This window comes from Bubalus bubalis, chromosome X, assembly GCF_019923935.1.
Source record: "Bubalus bubalis isolate 160015118507 breed Murrah chromosome X, NDDB_SH_1, whole genome shotgun sequence".
In the NCBI taxonomy this organism is placed as follows: domain Eukaryota; kingdom Metazoa; phylum Chordata; class Mammalia; order Artiodactyla; family Bovidae; genus Bubalus; species Bubalus bubalis.
This window is the reverse complement of record NC_059181.1, coordinates 78,447,489-78,468,195: the sequence shown is the minus strand read 5'-3', so window position 1 is coordinate 78,468,195 and position 20,707 is coordinate 78,447,489. Positions and strand designations below refer to the sequence as shown.

The window sequence follows — 20,707 nt, the reverse complement described above, 5'->3', positions numbered from 1 at the left end:
GATGAAGGTTAAAGAGGAGAGTGAAAAAGTTGGCTTAAAACTCAACATTCAGGAAACGAAGATCATGGCATCTGGTCCCATCACTTCATGGCACATAGATGGGGAAACAGTGGAAAGAGTGTCAGACTTTATTTTTTTGGGCTCCAAGATTACTGCAGATGGTGACTGCAGCCATGAAATTAAAAGATGCTTACTCCTTGGAAGGAAAGTTATGACCAACCTAGATAGCATATGGAAAAGCAGAGACATTACTTTGCCAACAAAGGTTTGTCTAGTCAAGGCTATGGTTTTTCCTGTGGTCATGTATGGATATGAGAGTTGGACTGTGAAGAAGGCTGAGCTCCAAAGAATTGATGCTTTTGCACTGTGGTGTTGGATAAGACTCTTGAGAGTCTCTTGGACTGCAAGGAGATCCAACCAGCCCCTTCTGAAGGAGATCAGCCCTGGGGTTTCTTTGGAAGCACTGATGCTAAAGCTGAAACTCCAGTACTTTGGCCACCTCATGCGAAGAGTTGACTCATTGGAAAAGACTCTGATGCTGGGAGGGATTGGGGGCAGGAGGAGAAGGGGATGACAGAGGATGAGATGGCTGGATGGCATCACTGACTTGATGGACGTGAGTCTGAGTGAACTCCGGGAGTTGGTGATGGACAGGGAGGCCTGGCGTGCTGTGATTCATGGGGTCGCAAAGAGTCAGACACGACTGAGCGACTGAACTGAACTCTGTAAATCTTTAATCCAATTTTCTGTTGATGGGTGGAGCTGTGTTCCCTCCCTCTAGTTTGGCCTGAGGACTTATGTCAGCATGCCACAGCTCCCAGAACTGTTGTATTCAGTGCCTGTGACCCTCTGGCAGGCAACTGTTGAACCACATGTCCTCCAGAGACTCCTGGACACTCACAGGCAAGTCTGGCTCAGTCTCTTGTGAGTCCCTGGGTCTTGGTACACATAAAGTTTTATTTGCGCCCTCCTGAGGGGGGGAGGGTATGAGGTTTGATGCTAAATGCTATCATTATGTACATCCTAGTATATCCCTTGAAAGGTAATCAGCTCTGCCTCAAGGCTGCACTGTTGTTTCTTGATTTTCCTCTCTTGTCTTTGAATCTTCTCTGTTCCCTGATAAACAACTGTTTGAACCTGCCCTAGTGGTTCCCTAGTGGCTTCCCAGGTCAAGAATCTGCCTGCAATGCAGGAGATCTGGGTTCGATCCCTGGGTCAGGAAGATCCCTTGGAGTCCAAAGGAATGGCAACCCAATCCAGTATTCTTGCCTGGAGAATTCCATGGACAGCAGAGTCTGATGGGCTACAGTCCATGGGATTACAAAGAGTCAGACCTGACTGAGCATCTTTCACTTTGGAACTCAAGGAGGGTCATGGAGATTGAATGAAGCCTATTTCCTACAAACAAGGAGTAGGGGGAGGCAGGATACAGAAAGCTTTTTGTGCCTAGGCCCACAGGCCTTTCTTGGTTTCAGATTGAGAGATGATTTACTGCTGTTAGTCCTGGTCCCAAGGCCCAAGAACCAGGAGCTGTAATGTCTGAGGGTATGATTAGCTGGATATCCTGCCTCGAGGGAGAGAGACAGACAGAGAATTCACCATTTATCTGCCTTTTTGTTCTATTTGGTCCCTCAATAGTTTGGATGGTGCCAGTTTACACTGGTGAGGGTGACTGAACTCAATCACCAGTCCATATCCCCTCCCTGGAGGTCAGAGGATGGGGCTGAAAGTTTCATCCTCTAATCATGCCTTCATCCTTCTGAGACAAGCCCCCAGACACCAGTAATCTCATTAGCATAAAAAACACATTCTTATTCCCTGAGACATTCCAAGAGTTTTATTTTTTGACTTTTTTTTTTTTTTTTTTTTTTTTTTTTTTGCTGTGCTGTGCAGCATGTGGCATCCTTGTTCCTTGACTAGGGATGGAACCCACACCCTCTGCAGTGGAAGTACAGAGTCCCAGTCGCTGGACTACCAGGGAATTCTCTCCGAGAGTTTTACAATCTGTCTGCCAACAACCAGGGACAAAGACCAAATGTTTATTTTTTATTATATCACAGCATACAATCTAGAACAAAGCACTCATTCTTTTAATCCTCTGTAAACCATCTAATACACATTAAAACCCCATATTAAGTCATTTCTTACAATCATTTATGGAGGTCACCCATGGTTTCTTCAATAAATAAGAAATCTCACTTTTTTTTCACTACAGGGATGGATGGTCCTAGTGTTCGTTAATGCAGGAAGCAACAGCCTCCATCTTCAGGTTGTTTGCAAGGAGAGTGAGAAAGTGCATTTAAGTTTTGCTTTTACTCACATACCCAGAACTGGTCTCCTTGTCTCCAGTTTTCCTTCAGTCCACTGCCTTATTTCCTCTGGCTTTATTTTCGAAAAAGAGGAAAATAATTTTGCAACACACCTACTTCACCCCTAGAAAGAGCTCAAAGTACTTGGCATAAAACTACTTTTAAAGATCCGTGAATAACTGAATGAAATTTGGATTAGTTTTTCTGTGTTTGAAAGGACCTCTGCTCATCAAGCTTGCTGTGGATTCTTACAGACTTCCTTTTAAAAACATTTTCAACAAAACTGGAGTCTCTGTGTTTGTCCTGTATTTCCATTAAAAGTTTCAGATATTCTTTCCTGATTAAAGTGGTTTTCTTTAAAAGAGTTCTTAAATGTGGAGAGAGGATGTAAAGAGGACAGATTTACCAATGTGGAAATAAGGTTGATAATAAAAATTACACTTGCTATCATTATCAAGATATGCTTGGGAAAAGCTTCTTTCACCAAAACTCGGTCAGTGCCTTTTGCTTTGTCTGGGGCGCCCCTCTGTGACCACCTGGAGTTGTTCTGAGAAGTTAATGTTATACTCAGTTTGAACAGGTCCTGCCATCTAGTCATTAAATTGCATAATGCAACTTGCTTATTTAAAAATTGAACTAAAGGCAATGAAAGCTTTAAACTTTGGGGAAATATTATGTCTTTAGAAGGAAAATAAGGGAAGGATTTTGACTTGACCTTGAAGCTGAGGTTCCCTTTAATCCTAGCTACGTATGACAATGTGTGTGGGTATTTGTGGTGGCACTATGGTAAAGAGGACTTCCCTGGTGGCTCAGATGGTAAAGCATCTGCCTACAATGCAGGAGACCTAGGTTCGATCCCTGGGTCAGGAAGATCCCCTGGAGAAGAAAATGGCAACCCACTCCAGTATTCTTGCCTGGAAAATCCCATGGATGGAGAAGCCTGGTAGGCTACAGTCCACAGGGTCACAAAGAGTAAAATATGACTGAGCGACTTCACTTTCACTTTCTTTAGTGGTAAAGAACATGCTTGCCAATGCAGGAGAAGTAAGAGACGTGGGTTTGATCCCTGGGTTGGAAAATCCCTTGGAGGAGGAAATGGCTCCCCACTCCAGCATTTTTGCCCAGAAAATCCCATGGAAAGAGGAGCCTGGTGGACTACAGTCCATGGGGGTCACAAAGAGTCTGATACCACTGAAGCAACTTAGCACATGGGTATTTATCTTGAAATCATGATGGGATATATTTCAGGCAGGAAGATTCTGAAAGCAAAATAGGTAATTATGTAGATTTCAGGAAAAATATTTGCCAGCCTAGGCCTCTCCTGCCCCCTACAAGGGTGCAGAAAGCATGAAGGGGCCACAGTTTATATCCCAGTGATTTCAGGGAGATAGCAGTGAGCAGCATCTTAGAGTGAGACCTTAGTTCCTTGAGCAGATATTGAACACTGGTCACAGTGGTGACAGTACTGAATCCTAATGGAGGCAGAAGATAGATGGGCCCAGGCTGAACAGTTTCTCTCCTATTGACAGAAACTTCATAAAAGTTGGATGATGGGGGAGGCTGGGCCCTGCCCAGATAAGAGATAAAAGACCACATATTCCTCATTCTTTTTTTAAAATTTTTATTTATTTATTTTTTATTTTATTTTTTAACTTTACAGTATTGTATTGGTTTTGCCATATATCAACATGAATCCGCCACAGGTATACACGTGTTCCCCATCCTGAACCCTCCTCCCTCCTCCCTCCCCGTACCATCCCTCTGGGTCGTCCCACTGCACCAGCCCTAAGCATCCAGTATCATGCATTGAACCTGGACTTGCGACTCGTTTCATATATGATATTATACATGTTTCAATGCCATTCTCCCAAATCATCCCACCCTCTCCCTCTCCCACAGAGTCCAAAAGACTGGTCTATATATCAGTGTCTCTTTTGCTGTCTCGTATACAGGGTTATTGTTATCATCTTTCTGAATTCCATATATATGCGTTAGTATACTGTGTTGGTGTTTTTCTTTCTGGCTTATTTCACTCTGTATAATAGGCTCCAGTTTCATCCACCTCATTAGAACTGATTCTTCTAGGCACAGAAAGGCTTTTTGGAGGTCAAAAGGGAGGGGATGCTGTCACCTCATAGTCGGTGATGTTAACCTCCCCATGGGCCTCTTCACTAGAATTCATCTTGACTATGTTGGAGAAGACTCTTGAGAGTCCCTTGGACTGCAAGGAGATCCAACCAGTCCATTCTAAAGGAGATCAGTCTTGGGTGTTCATTGGAAGGACTGATGCTGAAGCTGAAACTCCAATACTTTGGCCACCTCATGCGAAGTGTTGACTCATTGGAAAAGACTCTGATGCTGGGAGGGATTGGGGGCAAGAGGAGAAGGGGAAGACAGAAGATGAGATGGCTGGATGGCATCACCGACTCAATGGATGTGAGTCTGAATAAACTCCGGGAGTTGGTGATGGACAGGGAGGCCTGGCATGCTGCAATTCATGGGGTCACAAAGAGTCGGACACGACTGAGCGACTGAACTGAACTAAACTGAAGAGATACACATGCACACAGGGGAAGATCCTGAGATAAACCAAATACAGACTCAGAACCAGAGAAATGAAAATGATTGGCCAAAGGAAACCCAGAAGAAATGCTCCATAAAAATGATTTAAACCACCACAAGAGCGTGTCTTTCTCTCACTCTGAGCCTGCCTGTCTGTCTATCCACATGTACTCTTTTTCCTCTTAATGAACTACTTCTTTCACTACTTTCCATCTCTATGGAAATTCACTTCTACACAGCTGAGGGGCCAAGGAAGGCCTTGTTACTGGCTAGGATTTGGTGCTCTTACTGCTGTGGCCTGACCTCAGTCTCTGGTTGGGAATAGAAACCCTGCTACAAGCTGCTGCAGGGTGAGGCTACCCGAGATCATAGCCACTAGACCATGAGGGCTAGAGACTACAGTCTGCAATCCAGTTCTTGTCTGCCTTGAAAAAAATTGACAAAAAGAAGGTAGACAAGAAAAGGCATTTATTAAGAAAACAGAATACATGCTGACAGACACACAGGGGAGCTCAGAGAAGTTGTGACTTTGGGACATTTAAATCATTTTATAAGGGAGCCGTCTTCTGGGTCTCTGTTTTCCTCTGGCCAATCATTTCGTTTGGACCAAATAGCTGATTTGTCTCAGGACCCTCCCTATGTGCACACACATCCTTTAGCCAAGATTAATTTCAGCCTAGGGACCTTTGGGTAGTTAGCAAGACTTATCATTGTCTGGTGTCCCTTTCCTTCGTCACCTCCAAGGATTCTTTCTCTGCATGTGCATTTGAGGTCTCCCTGACTCCAAGGATCAGAAATGTGTGACCTCTTGATCTTTAATCCAAGCAGGGCTTAACACCTCTCTGCCCCTGCCATTACTGTTATCTTACAATGTCCACAGGAGATAAAGTCTAGCTGTTTACCTGGTTCCTATTATTATTCCTGTCTCAAAGTATAAACAGGAGGCTGGTTAGAAATGTCTAACCTGGAGCCCATCCATCTCCTATCCTACCAGAAGGCCAGAGAGAATTGTAGAGTTCCAGGGAATGCAGGGACTAGGGGAGTGAGCTTGATGCATTGAGTATTGAACTTGTAAATCAAAATCCATCCACAGGCAGGAGCAGAAACCCTGAGGGGAAGTAATGTTCAGGAACCCAAGCTGAGGCAAAATGGGAGAGAACAGGAGCAAGCCAGAAACCAGGTCAGGATGGTCCTGGCCTGTGGCTGAGAAAGGAACTAAACTCATCTCTGTTGGTGTTGAAACTGGGCGGACCCAGAGAAGGGGAATTGGAGCTGGAGCTGAGGCTGGGGGGTCTATTAATAGAAGCATCAAGTGTTACGAAGTTTGCAGGTCAAGTTTGTCTCCACTCTGTAGGGGAACAAAATTTGCCACCCCCAAATGTCTCTTTGGCCTGCAGACTATTTTGAGCTGAAAACAATCAAGACCCCGAAGACTCAGGAAATTTTGACTTTCCTCTAAAGAATGTGAATAGAGTATCTGTTCCAGGAAGGGGTATGACCATAGAAAATTATAAAATGGACTAGACAGGGAGGAACCTAGCAAAGTCTGTTTGGTAAAATTCCTCTCAGTGTCTAGTTGTCTCTGCCTGGCCCATCATACATTTGTTTACTAAACATTTGCTTTTTGTGTGAATTGCTCCATGTGAATTGCCATCCCCGCTTTGAAGTCCCAAACCACTACACCCAACATTCTCTTTTGTTTTTAGCTGAAGATGATATTAAATGTGAGGGTTTCAGAAATTTTAGTGAAGTTTTTAATTTTTCTGGGTATTTTCCATGAATACATTATGAATCTTTGATTTTCTCCTATTAATCTGTCTCATGACAATTTAATTCTTAAAAGAGCCAGAAGAGCCTAGAAACGTAGAAGAAATGAAATCAAAAGGTCCATTTATAGCATGGAGAGAGCAATTAATTTGAAGCATGAGAACCCCACACGTGTGAATTTATCATGTGAAAACCTGGTTCACAACGGCAAAAGCAGTTAGCCTCTTTGGACCTTGGTTTCCTGGCATACTTGCTTATATTACCTTTCATACTATCCACTGCTGTCCCTTTTATTAAGGAACTCTTTCTTGTGATGCAGGTCAAACCCTTGTTCATTGTTGTATCTCTCTGTTGGTTTCTGCTATCAATGGGCCACATTCCTTCCCCCCTCTCTTTTTTTACATGTACACTGACCACAATGTACAGACCAATGACTACATGAAGTTCCAGAGGAATACTTTTTGCTGTTTTGGCATTTGTATATTTGAGCATTTCCTTATCACCAAGCCTATATCCTTTGGTAGGCTCTCCAAACAAAGGCAGCTGTCTTTTGTTGGTACAACATTTGATCTTGAATATGGTCTTTCCATTGTCTATTTAGAACCTTATTGACCATAGTCTGGCTCCATGTCCAAATATTTACTTGTGGTCTGGTTTCATTTTATGGATTGCTACTTGAGAAAAATCAGTGTGGCTCTTTGGTTAATTGTATCCTCTAGAAGCTGACTCTCAGGTTGCTGTGTTAGTGCGATGGCTCAGAGACAAATGATATCTAATCCTCATGACCTAGCCCTGGGTTTGAATAAGTATGTATGCTAAGTGAAATAAGCTGGACAAGAAGGTTCAGTTCAGTTTAATCGCTCAGTCATGTCTGACTCTTTGTGACCCCATGGACTGCAGCAAGCCAGGCTTCCCTGTCAATCACCAATTCCCAGAGCTTACTCAAACTTATGTCCATTGAGTTGGTGATACCATCTCATCCTCTGTCGTCCCCTTCTCCCCCCGCCTTCAATCTTTCCCAGCATCAGGGTTAGTCAGTTCTTCACATCAGGTGGCCAAAGTATTGGAGCTTCAGTTTCAGCATCAGCCCTTCCAATGAATATTCAGGACTGATTTCCTTTAGGATGGACTGGTTGGATCTCCTTGCAGTCCAAAGGACTCTCAAGAGTCCTCTCTAATACCACAGTTCAAAAGTATCAATTCTTCGGTGCTCAGCTTTCTTTATAGTCCAATTCTCACATCTATACATGACTACTGGAAAAGCAATAGTATTGACTAGACGGACCTTTGTCGGCAAAGTAATGTCTCTGCTTTTTAATATGCTGTCTAGGTTGGTCATAACTTTTCTTCCAAGGAGCAAGTGTCTTTTAATTTTATAGATGCAGTCACCATCTGCAGTGATGTTGGAGCCCCCCAAAATAAAGTCTCTCACTGTTTCCATTGTTTCCCCATCTGTTTGCTGTGAAGTGATGGGACCAGATGCCATGATCTTAGTTTTCTGAATGTTGACTTTTAAGCCTTTTTCACTCTTCTCTTTCACTTTCATCAAGAGGCTCTTTGGTTCTTCTTCACTTTCTGCCATAAGGGTGGTGTCATCTGCATATCTGAGGTTATTGATATTTCTCCTGGCAATCTTGATTGGAGCTTGTGCTTCATCCATCTGGCATTTTGCATGAGATACTCTGCATCTAAGTTAGATAAGCAGGGTGACAATATACAAAGGTTACAAATATTTTAAAATATTATATGATTCCACTTATATGAGGTACTTGTTGCTATTTTTCAAATCACTCAGTCATGTCCAACTCTTTCCGACCCCATGTACTGCAGCATGCCAGCCTCCCTGACCCTCAAAATCTCCCAGAGTTTGCCCAATTTCATGTTCATTGCATCAGTGATGTCATCCAGCCATCTCATCCTCTGATGCCCTCTTCTCCTTCTGCCCTCAATATTTCCCAGCATCAGGGACTTTACCAATGAGTCAGATGTTCACATCAGATGACCAAAATACTGAAGTTTCAGCTTCAGCATCAGTTCTTCCAATGAATATTCAGGACTGATTTCCTTTAGGATTGACTGGTTTGATCTCCTTGCTGTCCAAGGGACTTTCGGGAGTCTTTTCCAGCACCACAGGTTAATGCATCAATTCTTTGGTGCTCTGCCTTCTTTACGGTCCAGCTCTCACAGCCGTACATGACCACTGGGAAAACCATAGTGTTGACTATATGGACCTTTGTCAGCAGAGTAATGTCTCTGCTTTTCAACACACTGTCTAGGTTTGTCATAGCTTTCCTACCAAAAAGCAATCATCTCCTGATTTCCTGGTGGTAGTCACCAACTGCAGTCATCCTAAATTTTCTAAAATTGAATTTTTTAATCACCTTTTTAATTTGTTTTGCATTATGACAGAGCATTAGCATTTTGAATATTTCCCAAATTCCTGGTATATACACAATGCCTTAAGCTGTGGCCCCTTTCATCTGTCTTCTGCCATCTAGGCCTGCGCTTGCCCCTTACTTTGAACTCAGAGTATATATGAGCACAGAGACCATATTCTAGACACTGTGAGGGCTTCCCTGGTGGCTAAGATGTTAAAGACTCTTCCTGCAATGTGGGAGACCTGAGTTTGATCCCTCAGTTGGGAAGATCCCCCGGAGGAGGGCATAGCAATCCATTCCAGTATTCTTGCCTGGAGAATTCCCATGGACAGAGGAGCCTGGCAGGCTACATTCCATAGGGTCATGAAGAGTTGCACTTGACTGAGTGACTAAGCAGAGACAATGTGATAGTCCCCAAAATAGCTATCCAGCCTGAGACAGTCATTTACTTGAAGGGGAGAGAAGTTACATTTATTAAGTGATTACTGTGAGTCAATGTCTATGCTTGGTGCTTTATATAACACTATTTCAATAGTCTTTCAATCCTCACCAAAATCTGAGAAGTATACAAGGTGCCCATGCTATAAATGAGGAAAAACTTAGGTTAAGTAATACATTCAAAGTGTTAAAACTAGAATGGGGACTCATTGTTATTTTCATGCTCAGAACAGTCCTAGGTTCATTCACTCTAAAAATAAGTTATTTGAAAAAGCACTTCTAGAATCGTGGCATGAGAAGCTCCATGGATCCCCTCTATCAGCAAAACATCAATAACTGGCAATTAAAAAAATATTTAATATATCTAGAAATTACCTAAAGCCTACAGCAAATGAAGAAACATTTTTAAAAAAGAAATTATTTATTTTTACTTTGTTTATTTATTTTGGCTAGTCTGTGTCTTCATTGTGTGCCAGGGCTTTCTCTAGTCACAGCGAGCAGGGACTACTCTTTGTTGTGGTGCTTGGGCTTCTCATTACGGTGGCTAATCTTGTTGTGGCATGCAGGCTTCAGTAACTGCAGTATGTGGGCTCTGGAGCAGGGGCTCCATGGTTGTGGTGCACAGGCTTCATTGCTCTATGACATGTGGAATCTTCCTAGACCAGGACCAGGTATTGGACCCATGTCCCCTGCATTGGCAGGCAGATTCCTATCCACAGCATCACCAGGGAAGGCCCTGGGGAAACATTTATTCAATAAAATCTGGTAAATATTGGTAAGATGAGCTAGAGTCTATGGCATTTGAACTATGACCTATTCCCCACCTCCCACCTTGCCCAGCTCAGTGCAACAGAAACTCTATCCCACGTGGTTATAGCTAATTACACAGGACTTGCTCCTTTTCCAGACTTCAGTTCAAGACAATGATTTCTCCCCATGAGGGGTTGGCTCCAGCATTCTCTATCCTTCCCACCTTTATTGCAGAAGCTCTTTCCAGGCAAGAGAGATCCAAGACTCCCTTCCTCTACCCAGCTTACTTCCATAACACAGAAACTCTGTCCTAGGCACAGTAAGCTGAGAATACTAGGCTTCAATAATCTTCACACCAGGTTCCCTATAGGGCAGAGATTCCATACTGGGAGAAACAAACCAAGAAGACCAGCGATGACCCATCCCCTCCTGCCTCCACTGCCCAGCCTAGAGTCTTGCTTGTATGGGAATGACACTGCAAGAATAAAAGTTCCTGTTCCATCTCTGGAGCAGTAGCACAGAGATTCTGCAGAGGGTGAAAGTCAGGCCGTAAGAACAGAGCTGCATAGCTCTCCTGAAGAGACTAACATTATTTGGAATAGAGACTGAAGATGTTCAAGTTTAAGAGTGCTGTAAGAAGTACAGGTTTTGCTGCTGAGCAAACAACAAAAGTGCAGAAGAGGAGATGGAGCTGTATAGGAGTAACATTTCTATATCTCACTGTCATTGTTGTTGTTGAATCACCCAGTCGTGTCTGACACTTTGCAACCTCATGGATTGCAGCATGCCAGGATTCCCTGTCCTTCACCATCTCCCAGTGTTTGCCAAGTTTATGTCCACTGTGTTGGTGATACCATCCAGCTGTCTTATCCTCTGATGTCCTCTTTCCTTCTGCCCTCAATCTTTCCCAGCATCAGGGAATTTACCAATGAGTTGGTTCTTCACATCAGATGACCAAAAGACTGGAGCTTCAGCTTAGGCATCAGTCCTTCCAATGAGTATCCAGAGTCGATTTCGCTTATGATTGACTGATTTGATCTTGCTGTCCAAGGGGCTTTCAGGAGTCTTCTCCAGCACCACAGTTCGAAGGCATCAATTCTTTGGCGTTCTGCCTTCTTTACAGTCCAGCTCTCACAGTCATACGTGACCACTGGAAAGACCATAGCCTTGACTATACGGACCTTTGTCAGCAGAGTAATGTCTCTACTTTTCAGCACACTGTCTAGGTTTGTCATAGCTTCCCTACCAAGAAACAGTTGCCCTCTGATTTCATGCTGCAGTCACCATCTGCAGTGATCTTAGAGCCCAAGAAGAGGAAATCTGTCACTACTTCCACCTTTTCCCCCTCTATTTGCCCTGAAGTAATGCTGGATGCCATGATCTTAATTTTTTAATATTTAGTTTTAAGCCAGCTCTTTCACCCTCCTCCTTCACCCTCATCAAGAGTCTCTTTAGTGCCTCTTCACTTTCTACCATTAGAGTGCTGTCATCTGTATATCTGAGGTTGTTGATGTTTCTCCTGCCTATCTTGATTCCAGCTTGTAACTCATCCAGCCCAGCAGTTCTCATGCTGTGTTCAGTATACAGGTTAAACAGGGTGACTGCAGACAACACTATTGTACTCCTTTCTCAATCTTTTTTTTTGTTTGTTTGTTTTTGTTTAGCAGTAGCTATTTGCATTTGCTTTATTATAGTTATTCAAAAAGTATCCTACAAGTGTCAGGCTTTGTTATTGTTGTCCAGTCGGTAAGTCATTTCCAACTCTTTGCGACCCCATGACCTGTAGCACACAGGGTTCCCTGTCCTTCACTATCTCCCTGAGTTTGCTCAAATTCATTAAATCAATGATGCTATCTAACCATATCATCTGGAGAAGGCAATGGCACCCCACTCCAGTACTCTTGCCTGGAAAATCCCATGGATGGCGGAGCCTGGTAGGCTGCAGTCCATGGGGTCGCTAAGAGTCGGACACGACTGAGTGACTTCACTTTCACTTTTCCCTTTCACGCATTGGAGAAGGAAATGGCGGCCCACTCCAGTGTTCTTGCCTAGAGAATCCCAGGGACGGGGGAGCCTGGTGGGCTTCCGTCTATGGGATCGCACAGAGTCGGACACGACTGAAGCGACTTAGCAGCAGTAGCAGCAGCAACCATATCATCTAATTCAGACTTTATATTACTTCTAATGACCCTTCTCTGTTATGTTTAAATCAATTAAGTTTTTTAAAATTTAAATTTATTTATTTTTGACTGTACTGAGTCTTCCTTGCTTCAAGGGTTTTTTTCTAGTTGCAGCAAGCAGGGCTTCTCTCTACTTATGGTGCAGGCTTCTCACTGTGATAGTTTTTCTTGTTGTGGAGCATGGGATCTAGGGCATGCAGGCTTCAGTAGTTGTGGCACATGGGGTCTGTAATTATGGCTCCTGGACTCCAGAGAACAAGCTTAGTTGCTTTATAGCACGTGGGGTCTTCCCAGACAGGGATCAAACTCATGTCTCCTGCATTTTCAGGCAGATTCTTTACTCCTGATCCACCAGGGAAGCCCTAAATCAGTGTAGTTTTTTTTTTTTTTTCCTAAGTTTATTTATTTTTTAGTTGAAGGATAATTGCTGTACAGAATTTTGTTGTTTCCTGTCAAAACTAAAAGTTAATCAGCCATAATTATACATATGTCCCCTCCCTCGTGCACCTCCCTCCCATCTCCTTCCCCATCCCACCCCTCTAAGTTGATACTGAGCCTATGTTAGAATTCCCTGAGACAAAGCAAATTCCCATTGGCTATTTTATATATGGCAATGTAAGTTTCCATGTTACTCTCTCCATACATCTCACTCTCTCCTCCCCTCTCCCCTTGTGCATAAGTCTGTTCTCTATGTCTGTTTCTCCATTGCTGCCCTGCAAATAAATACCATCTTTCTAGATTCCGTATATATACATTAGTATACAATATTTATCTTTCTCTTTGTGATGTACTTGACTCTGTATAATAGACTCTAGATTCATCCACCTCATTAGAACTGACTCAAAAGCATTCTTTTTTATGGCTGAGTAATGTTCCATTGTGTGTATATACCACAACTTCTTTATCCATTTATCTGCTGATGCACATCTAGGTTGCTTCCATGTTCTAGCTATTGTAAATAGTGCTGCAATGAACAATGGGATACATGTGTCTTTTTCAATTGTAGTTTCCTCAGGGTATATGCCTAGGAGTGGGGTTGCTGGGTCCTATGGTGGTTTTCTTCTTAGTTTTTTTTTTTTTTTTTTTTTTAACAGGAATCTCCATACTGTCTTCCATAGTGGCTGTAACAATTTACATTCCCACCAATAGTGCAAGAGGGTTGCCTTTTTTCCACACCCTCTGCAGTACTTATTGTTTGTAGACTTTTTGATGATGGCCATTCTGAGTGGTATGAGGTGATATCTCATTGTAGTTTTGATTTGTATTTCTCTAATAATGAGCAATATTGAGCATCTTTTCATGTGTTTGTTAGCCATCTGTATGTCTTCTTTGGAGCAATGTCTGTTTAGGTCTTTTCCCCACTTTTTGATTGAGTTGTTTGTTTTTTTCTGCTATTGAGTTGTATAAGCTGCTTGTATATTTTGGAAATTAATCCTTTGTCAGTTGTTTCATTTGCTATTATTTTCCCCCATTCTGAGGGTTGTCTTTTTGCCTTGCTTATAGTTTCTTTTGCTGGAAAAAGCTTTAAGTTTAATCAGTTTCCACTTGTTTCCTTTTTTTTTATTTCCATTACTCTAGGAGGTGGGTCATAGAGGATCTTGCTTTGATTTATGTCATTGAATATTCTGCCTGTGTTTTCCTCTAAGAGATTTATAGTTTCTGGTCTTACATTTAGGTCTTTAGTCCATTTTGAGTTTATTTTTGTGTATGGTGTTAGGAAGTGTTCTAATTTCATTTTTTACATGTAGCTGTCTGTTTTCCCAGTACGACTTATTGAGGCTCTTGTTTCTCAATTTTGAACCAATCACTTGGTCCATACAGGGAGCTACCTGTTGCTTCTTAACCCATATACAGGTGTTTCAGGGGACAGGTAAGAGGGTCTGGTATTCTCATCTCTTTAAGAGCTTTCATTAATTTTTTATGGTCCACACAGTCGAAGGCTTTAGCATAGTTGATGAAACAGACATAGATGATTTTTTGGCATGCCCTTGCTTTCTCTGTGATCTGGCAAATACTGTCAACTTGATCTCTGGTGCCTCTTCCTTTACTAAACCCAGCTTGGACATCTAGAAGTTCTTGGTTCAAATAATGCTAAAGCCTAGCATGCAAGTTTTTAAACCTGACTTTTACTAGCATGGGAGATGAGTGTAATTGTCTGATAGTTAGCACATTCTTCAGTACTACCCTTCTTGGGAATTGGGATGAGGATTGACCTTTTGAAGTCCTGTGGTCACTGCTGGGTCTTCCAGATTTGCTGACATATTGAATGCAACACCATGATTGCATCATCCTTTCGGGTTTTGGACAGTTCTACTGAAATTCTGTCCCATTCTCTAGCTTTATTAACAGTAGTGCTTCCTAAGGCCCTCTTGACTTCACACTCCAGAATATCTGGCCCTGGGTTACTGACCATACCATCATAATAATCCAGTTCATTAGGATCTTTTTTGTACAGCCCTTATGTGTATGCTTTCCATCTCTTCTTGATCTCTTCAGCATCTACTAGGTCTCTACCATTGCTGTCCTTTATTGTGCCCACCTTTGGCTGAAATATTCCCTTGATATTTCTAATTTTCATGAAGATATCTCTATTCTTTCTCCTTCTCTTGTTTTCTTCTGGTTTTATGCACTGTTCATTGATGAAGGCCTTCTTGTCTCTCCGTGTTTTTCTGTAGAATGCTGCATTTAGTTGGATGTACCTTCTCATTTCTCCCTTGGTTTTTGCTTCTCTTCTTTCTTCAACTATTTTAAAGCCTCCTGAGACAGACTCTTTGCCTTCTTGTTTTTCTTTTTCTTTGGGATGGCTTTGTTCACTGCCTCTTGTACAGTATTATGGACCTCTGCCCATAAGGCTTCAACCACACTATTAACTAGATCTAATCTCTTGAATCTTGGTTTGCATTAATGATATAGTTTAAATTTTATTTTCTTAGTGACTATACTAGGACTTTCTGTATTCATATTAACTTATTAGCTTTACTTTGTATTTTTACTAACTTAATGACAGTGCATATTCATAGGGGATTGGATTTAACCTATACCTGGCTGTCCTACTGGTTTTCCCTGCATTCTTTAGTTTAAGCATGAATTTTGCTATGAGACTTCCCTGGTGGCTCAGACAGTAAAGCGTCTGTCTACAATGTGGGAGACCTGGGTTCGATCCCTGGGTCAGGAAGATTCCCTGGAGAAGGAAATGGCAACCCACTCCAGTACTCTTGCCTGGAAAATCCCATGGATGGAGGAGCTTGGTGCAGGCTACTGTCCATGGGGTCTCAAAGAGTTGGGCACGACTGAGTGACTTCACTTCACTTGCTATGAGAAGCTGATGAACAGAGCCACAGTCAGTTCCAGGTCTTGTTTTTTTCTGCCTGCATACAGCTTCTCCATCTTTGACTACAAAAAATGTAATCAATCTGATTTCACATTCTCTTAGCAGAACTCAGTTAGCCTTTGCCCTGCTTCATTTTGTTCTCCAAGGCCAAACTTGCCTGTTACTCCAGGTATCCCTTGACTTCCTTCTTTGGCATACCAATCCTCACTGATGAGTAGAACATCTGTTTTTGGTGTTACTTCTAGGAGGTCTTCTAGGTCTTCATAGGACTGATCAGCTTCAGCTTCTTTGGCATCTGTGGTAGGGGTAAAGACTTGAATTACTGTAATGTTGAATGGCTTGCCTTGGAAAGAACCAAGTTCATTCTGTCATTTTGGAGGTTGCACCCAAGTAGTGCATATCAGGATTCTTTTGTTGATTATGAAGTCTCCTCCATTTCTTCTATAGGATTCTTGCCCACAGTAATTGATATAATGGTCATCTGAATTCAATTCACCCATTCCTGTCCAGTTTAGCTCACTGTTACTGAGGATGTTGATGATTATTCTCACTGTCATTAAGTTAGTAAAAATACAAAGTAAAGCTAATAAGTTAATACGAATACAGAAAGTCCTAGTATAGTCACTAAGAAAATAAAATTTGAACTATATCATTAATGCAAACCAAATGCTACACTGAAAAATTTCATTTACAAATGAAGGCAATAAAGATAAAAAGGACAAAAACCATGAATTTTGGAAAAAATAAAATATTCATAAATTTGATCATATTAATAATGATGCAAAATGCTAGGCTGGATGAAGCACAAGCTGGAATCAAGATTGCCGGGAAGAAATATCAATAACCTCAAACACACAGGTGACACCACCCTTATGGCAGAAAGCGAAGAAGAACTAAAGAGCCTCTTGATGAAAGTGAAAGAGAAGAGTGAAAAAGCTGGCTTAAAACTCAACATTCAGAAAACTAAGATCATGACATCTGGTCCCTTGACTTCATGGTAAATAGATGGGGAAACAATGGAAACAGTGAGAGACTTTATTTTGGGGGGCTCCAACATCACTGCAGATGGTGACTGCATCTATGAAATTAAAAGAAGAAGAAAAGCTATGTCCAACCTAGACAGCATATTAAAAAGCAGAGATATTACTTTGCCAAAAATCCAGTCAAAGCTATTGTTTTTCCAGTAGTCATGTATGGATGTGAGAATTGGACTATAAAGAAAGCTGAATGCCCAAGAATTGATGATTTAAAATGTGGTGCTGGAGAAGACTCTTGAGAGTCCCATGGACTGCAAGGAGATCAAACCAGTCAATCCTAAAGGAAATCAGTCCTGAATATTCATTGGAAGGGCTGATGCTGAAGCTGAAGCTCCAAGACTTTGGCCAACTGATGCGAAGAACTGAGTCATTTAAAAAGACCCAGATGCTGGGAAAGATTGAAGGCGGGAGGATAAGGGGATGACAGAGGATGAGATGATTGGATGGCATCACCGACTCAATGGACATAAGTTTTAGCAAGCTCTGGGGGTTGGTGATGGACAGGGAAGCTTGGCGTGCTGCAGTCTATGGGGTCTCAAAGGATCAGATACAACTAATTGACTGAACTGAACTGAATAATTATGTAAATTATGAATGAATTGAACAATTTATTCAAAAAGCAAATATTCTGAGACTAAATAAAAAACAAAGATAAAACTATATGCTCTCTACAGGAGACATAATTTAGAGTCAAAGATATACATTTTAAATGAAATGACTGAAAAATACATATAATGCAAACATCAACCAAAGAGAGAATTGGGTATACTGTACTAAGAAAAAAATGAATTTTATTAAAAACTGATACTAAGGATAAAGAAGAGCATTTCATAATGATAAAAGGGGACTCTATTAGGAAGACATAATAATTATATATGCACCTAACAAGACAACTGAAAAATGCATGGAGGGAAAAAAAAAACCAACTGATGGAATTGAATAAAGAAATAGACAATTCAACAATAATTGCTATACTTTACTAATCCACTTTCAATAATGGATAGAAAGACTAGGCAGAAGATCAACAATGAAATAGAGATCTTGAATGATAATATAAACCAGATGGACCTAACAGACATCTATAGAACAATTTATCCCATACAGGATATGCATTCTTCTTAAGAGTGCAGGGAACATTCTCTAGAATATCCTATATGCTAAGACATAAGACAAACCTAAATAAATATTAAAGTGTTCAAACCATATCAAGTCCATCATCTGAATATAATGAAATTAGAAAACAAAACATTTTGAGAAACAGACAAATATGTGGAAGTCAAACAGTACACTCCTGAATAATCAAAGGGTCAAAGAAAGAATCACAAGAGAAAGTAGAAAATACATTTGGCTCTTCAACAATGTGGGGTTTGAGGCAACAACCTTTTCTGCAGTCAAAAATTCATATATAACTTGTAGTTGGCCCTCTATGTGGTTTTTCCAAATCTGTGATTTCACCTCTGCTGATTCAACCAGCTGCAGATGGTGTAGTGCTGTAGTATTTACTATTGAAAAAAAAATCTTTGTATAAGTGGACCTACACAGTTCATATGCCTGTTGTTCAAGGGCCAACTTTACTTTGAGAAGAATGAAAGAGAAAACACACCACACCTACGTGAGGGGATGTAGCAAATTAAACTCAAATAGGCAGCCATAGTAAACAATTAGTTCTAGAGCAAAATTAATGAAATAGAGAATAGAAAAACCACAGAGATACTCAACAAATTAAAATTTGGTTATTTAGAAAGGTCAATGCTGCTGTTGCTGCTGCTGCTGCTGCTAAGTCACTTCAGTCATGTCTGACTCTGTGCGACCCCATAGACGGCAGCCCACCAGGCTCCCCTCCCTGGGATTCCCCAGGCAAGAACACTGGAGTGGGTTGCCATTTCCTTCTCCAATGCATGAAAGTGAAAAGTGAAAGTGAAGTCATTCAGTCGTGTCTGACTCTTAACGACCCCATGGACTGCAGCCTACCAGGCTCCTCCGTCCATGGGATTTTCCAGGCAAAAGAGTACTGGAGTAGGGTGCCATTGCCTTCTCCAAGAAAGGTCAATAAATTGACACAACTTTAGTGGTTTTGATCAAGGGAGGAAGAAGACTCAAATTATTAAAATTAGGAATAAAAAAGGAAAAATTGCTACCAACTTTAGAGAAATAAATATAATTGTAAAGGAATACCATGATGCTAGTTAGAAAATTTAGATGAAATGTACAAATTTCTAGAAATACACAAATGACTGAAATTGACTCAAGAAGAAAATGAAAATCTGAATAGCAAGAGATAGAATTAGTCATTTTTAAACTTTTTGCCCAACCCACCTCACAAGTCCCCCCTTACCTTACCTAGATCCCGATAGCCTCGCTGCTGAATTCTGCCAAATATTTAAACCAAAAATCATTCTAATTCTCCATACATGCATTCTAAATGTATCCATAGAAGTGGAAAGAAACATTTCCCAACTCATTCTATGAGGCAGTATTACTCTGATGACAAAACTAGATGTCGGTTATTTTGTAGAATTCTCCTCAATTTTGCTCCATCCAGTATTTACTCATGACGAATGTCATGTTTTGCATCTTTGACAGGAAAATGACAGAAATGATACTGTGTTCATATCATCTCATTCTATCAGGCGGTTCATGATTTCAGTGTCCCAATATTTATGATATTCACTTGGATCACTTGATTAAAGTGGTTGCTGACAGGATTCTCCACTGTCAAGTTACTCTCCCCTATCTTGTATTTTAAAAGTTTTTTTTTTTTGTATTTTATTTTATTTATTTATTTTAAATTTAGATTTATTTTAATTGGAGGCTAATTAATTTACAATATTGTATTGGTTTTGCCATACATCAACATGAATCCACCACAGGTGTACACGTATTCCCCATCTAGAACCCCCCTCCCACCTCCCTGCCCTTACCATCCCTCTGGGTCATGGAAGCAACCTAGATGTCCATCAGCAGAAGAATGGATAAGAAAGCTATATTTTAGAGTATATAAATATTTTATTCCTCACCAAAATTAGGTTTATTAATTTACTTGTGTCTATTGGATTAAGTGTCTCTTATTTTACTAAATGAATCATGAGCTGTCACTATTGTTATTTATTTTGAAGTTCACATTGTTCCAGCCTCAGACAGTGGGAACCTCCTTAAGCCTGACTCTCTGTCCTTTTGACATCTCCCCATCATTCTTTGAAAAATTTGATGCTTTTGGTACAAGATATTCCAGGCTCATCTTGTACTTTTCCTGTCCTACCCATGGAATTAACATTTTCTCCAAGAAGTCTCAAGTATTTTTAGTGGAAAATGGAATTTAGAATCCAATATATGAGATCTGTATGTACTCATTATTTCCCAGTTCTTCTCATTGACAGAGTCTGGGAAGTGTACATGTGTGTGTGCATGCCTGTGTGTGTGTGTATCCTCCTGATATAACTCAGGCTCTGATATCAAAAAATGCTGGATTGTCCCCAGCTCATGTGAATGCCTTTCTCAACATATTCAGACTCTGACACCCACTCCAGGCAACCCTTATATAAACATACGCCCCTTACCCTGCTTGGACTTTGATACTCTGCACTGTGACACCCCCATGTGCAGATACTCTCCTTGTTCCACTTAGCCTCTAACTGCCCACACAGGGTTGCCCACCTCCATGCATGGATGCCCTCCTCACCTTGCTTGGCCTCTGACTTTCTACACAAACCTGCCTCCTCCTCTTGGATTTCATCTTCTCTGGACTGAGGCTTTTACTCTGTATGCCTGGCCTGCTTCCTATTTAATATCCTCCGGACTAAACAGACTCTTACTGTAGCAAGCTGCTCTGCTCTGTGAATGCCTCTTAATCCCACTTTGGCACTTATTGCCCATGACACATCCTAGCATGGATATCCTTTTTTCCCTGCTCAAATTCTGACATCTCATGCTACATGCCTCCCTTCCCTGCTCTTGT

General features: G+C 41.3%; 1 non-coding gene and 1 pseudogene across 1 annotated transcript; one reads left to right on the top strand and one right to left on the bottom strand.

Annotated features, from left to right (window-relative positions):
• The first annotated feature begins 3,107 nt into the window (after positions 1-3,107).
• TRNAC-ACA lies at positions 3,108-3,180 on the top strand. The gene has a single exon. It is a non-coding gene; the product is annotated as a tRNA-Cys (tRNA).
• Positions 3,181-15,700: 12,520 nt separating this feature from the next.
• LOC123465391 lies at positions 15,701-16,395 on the bottom strand (annotated as a pseudogene).
• Between the last annotated feature and the right edge of the window lie 4,312 nt (positions 16,396-20,707).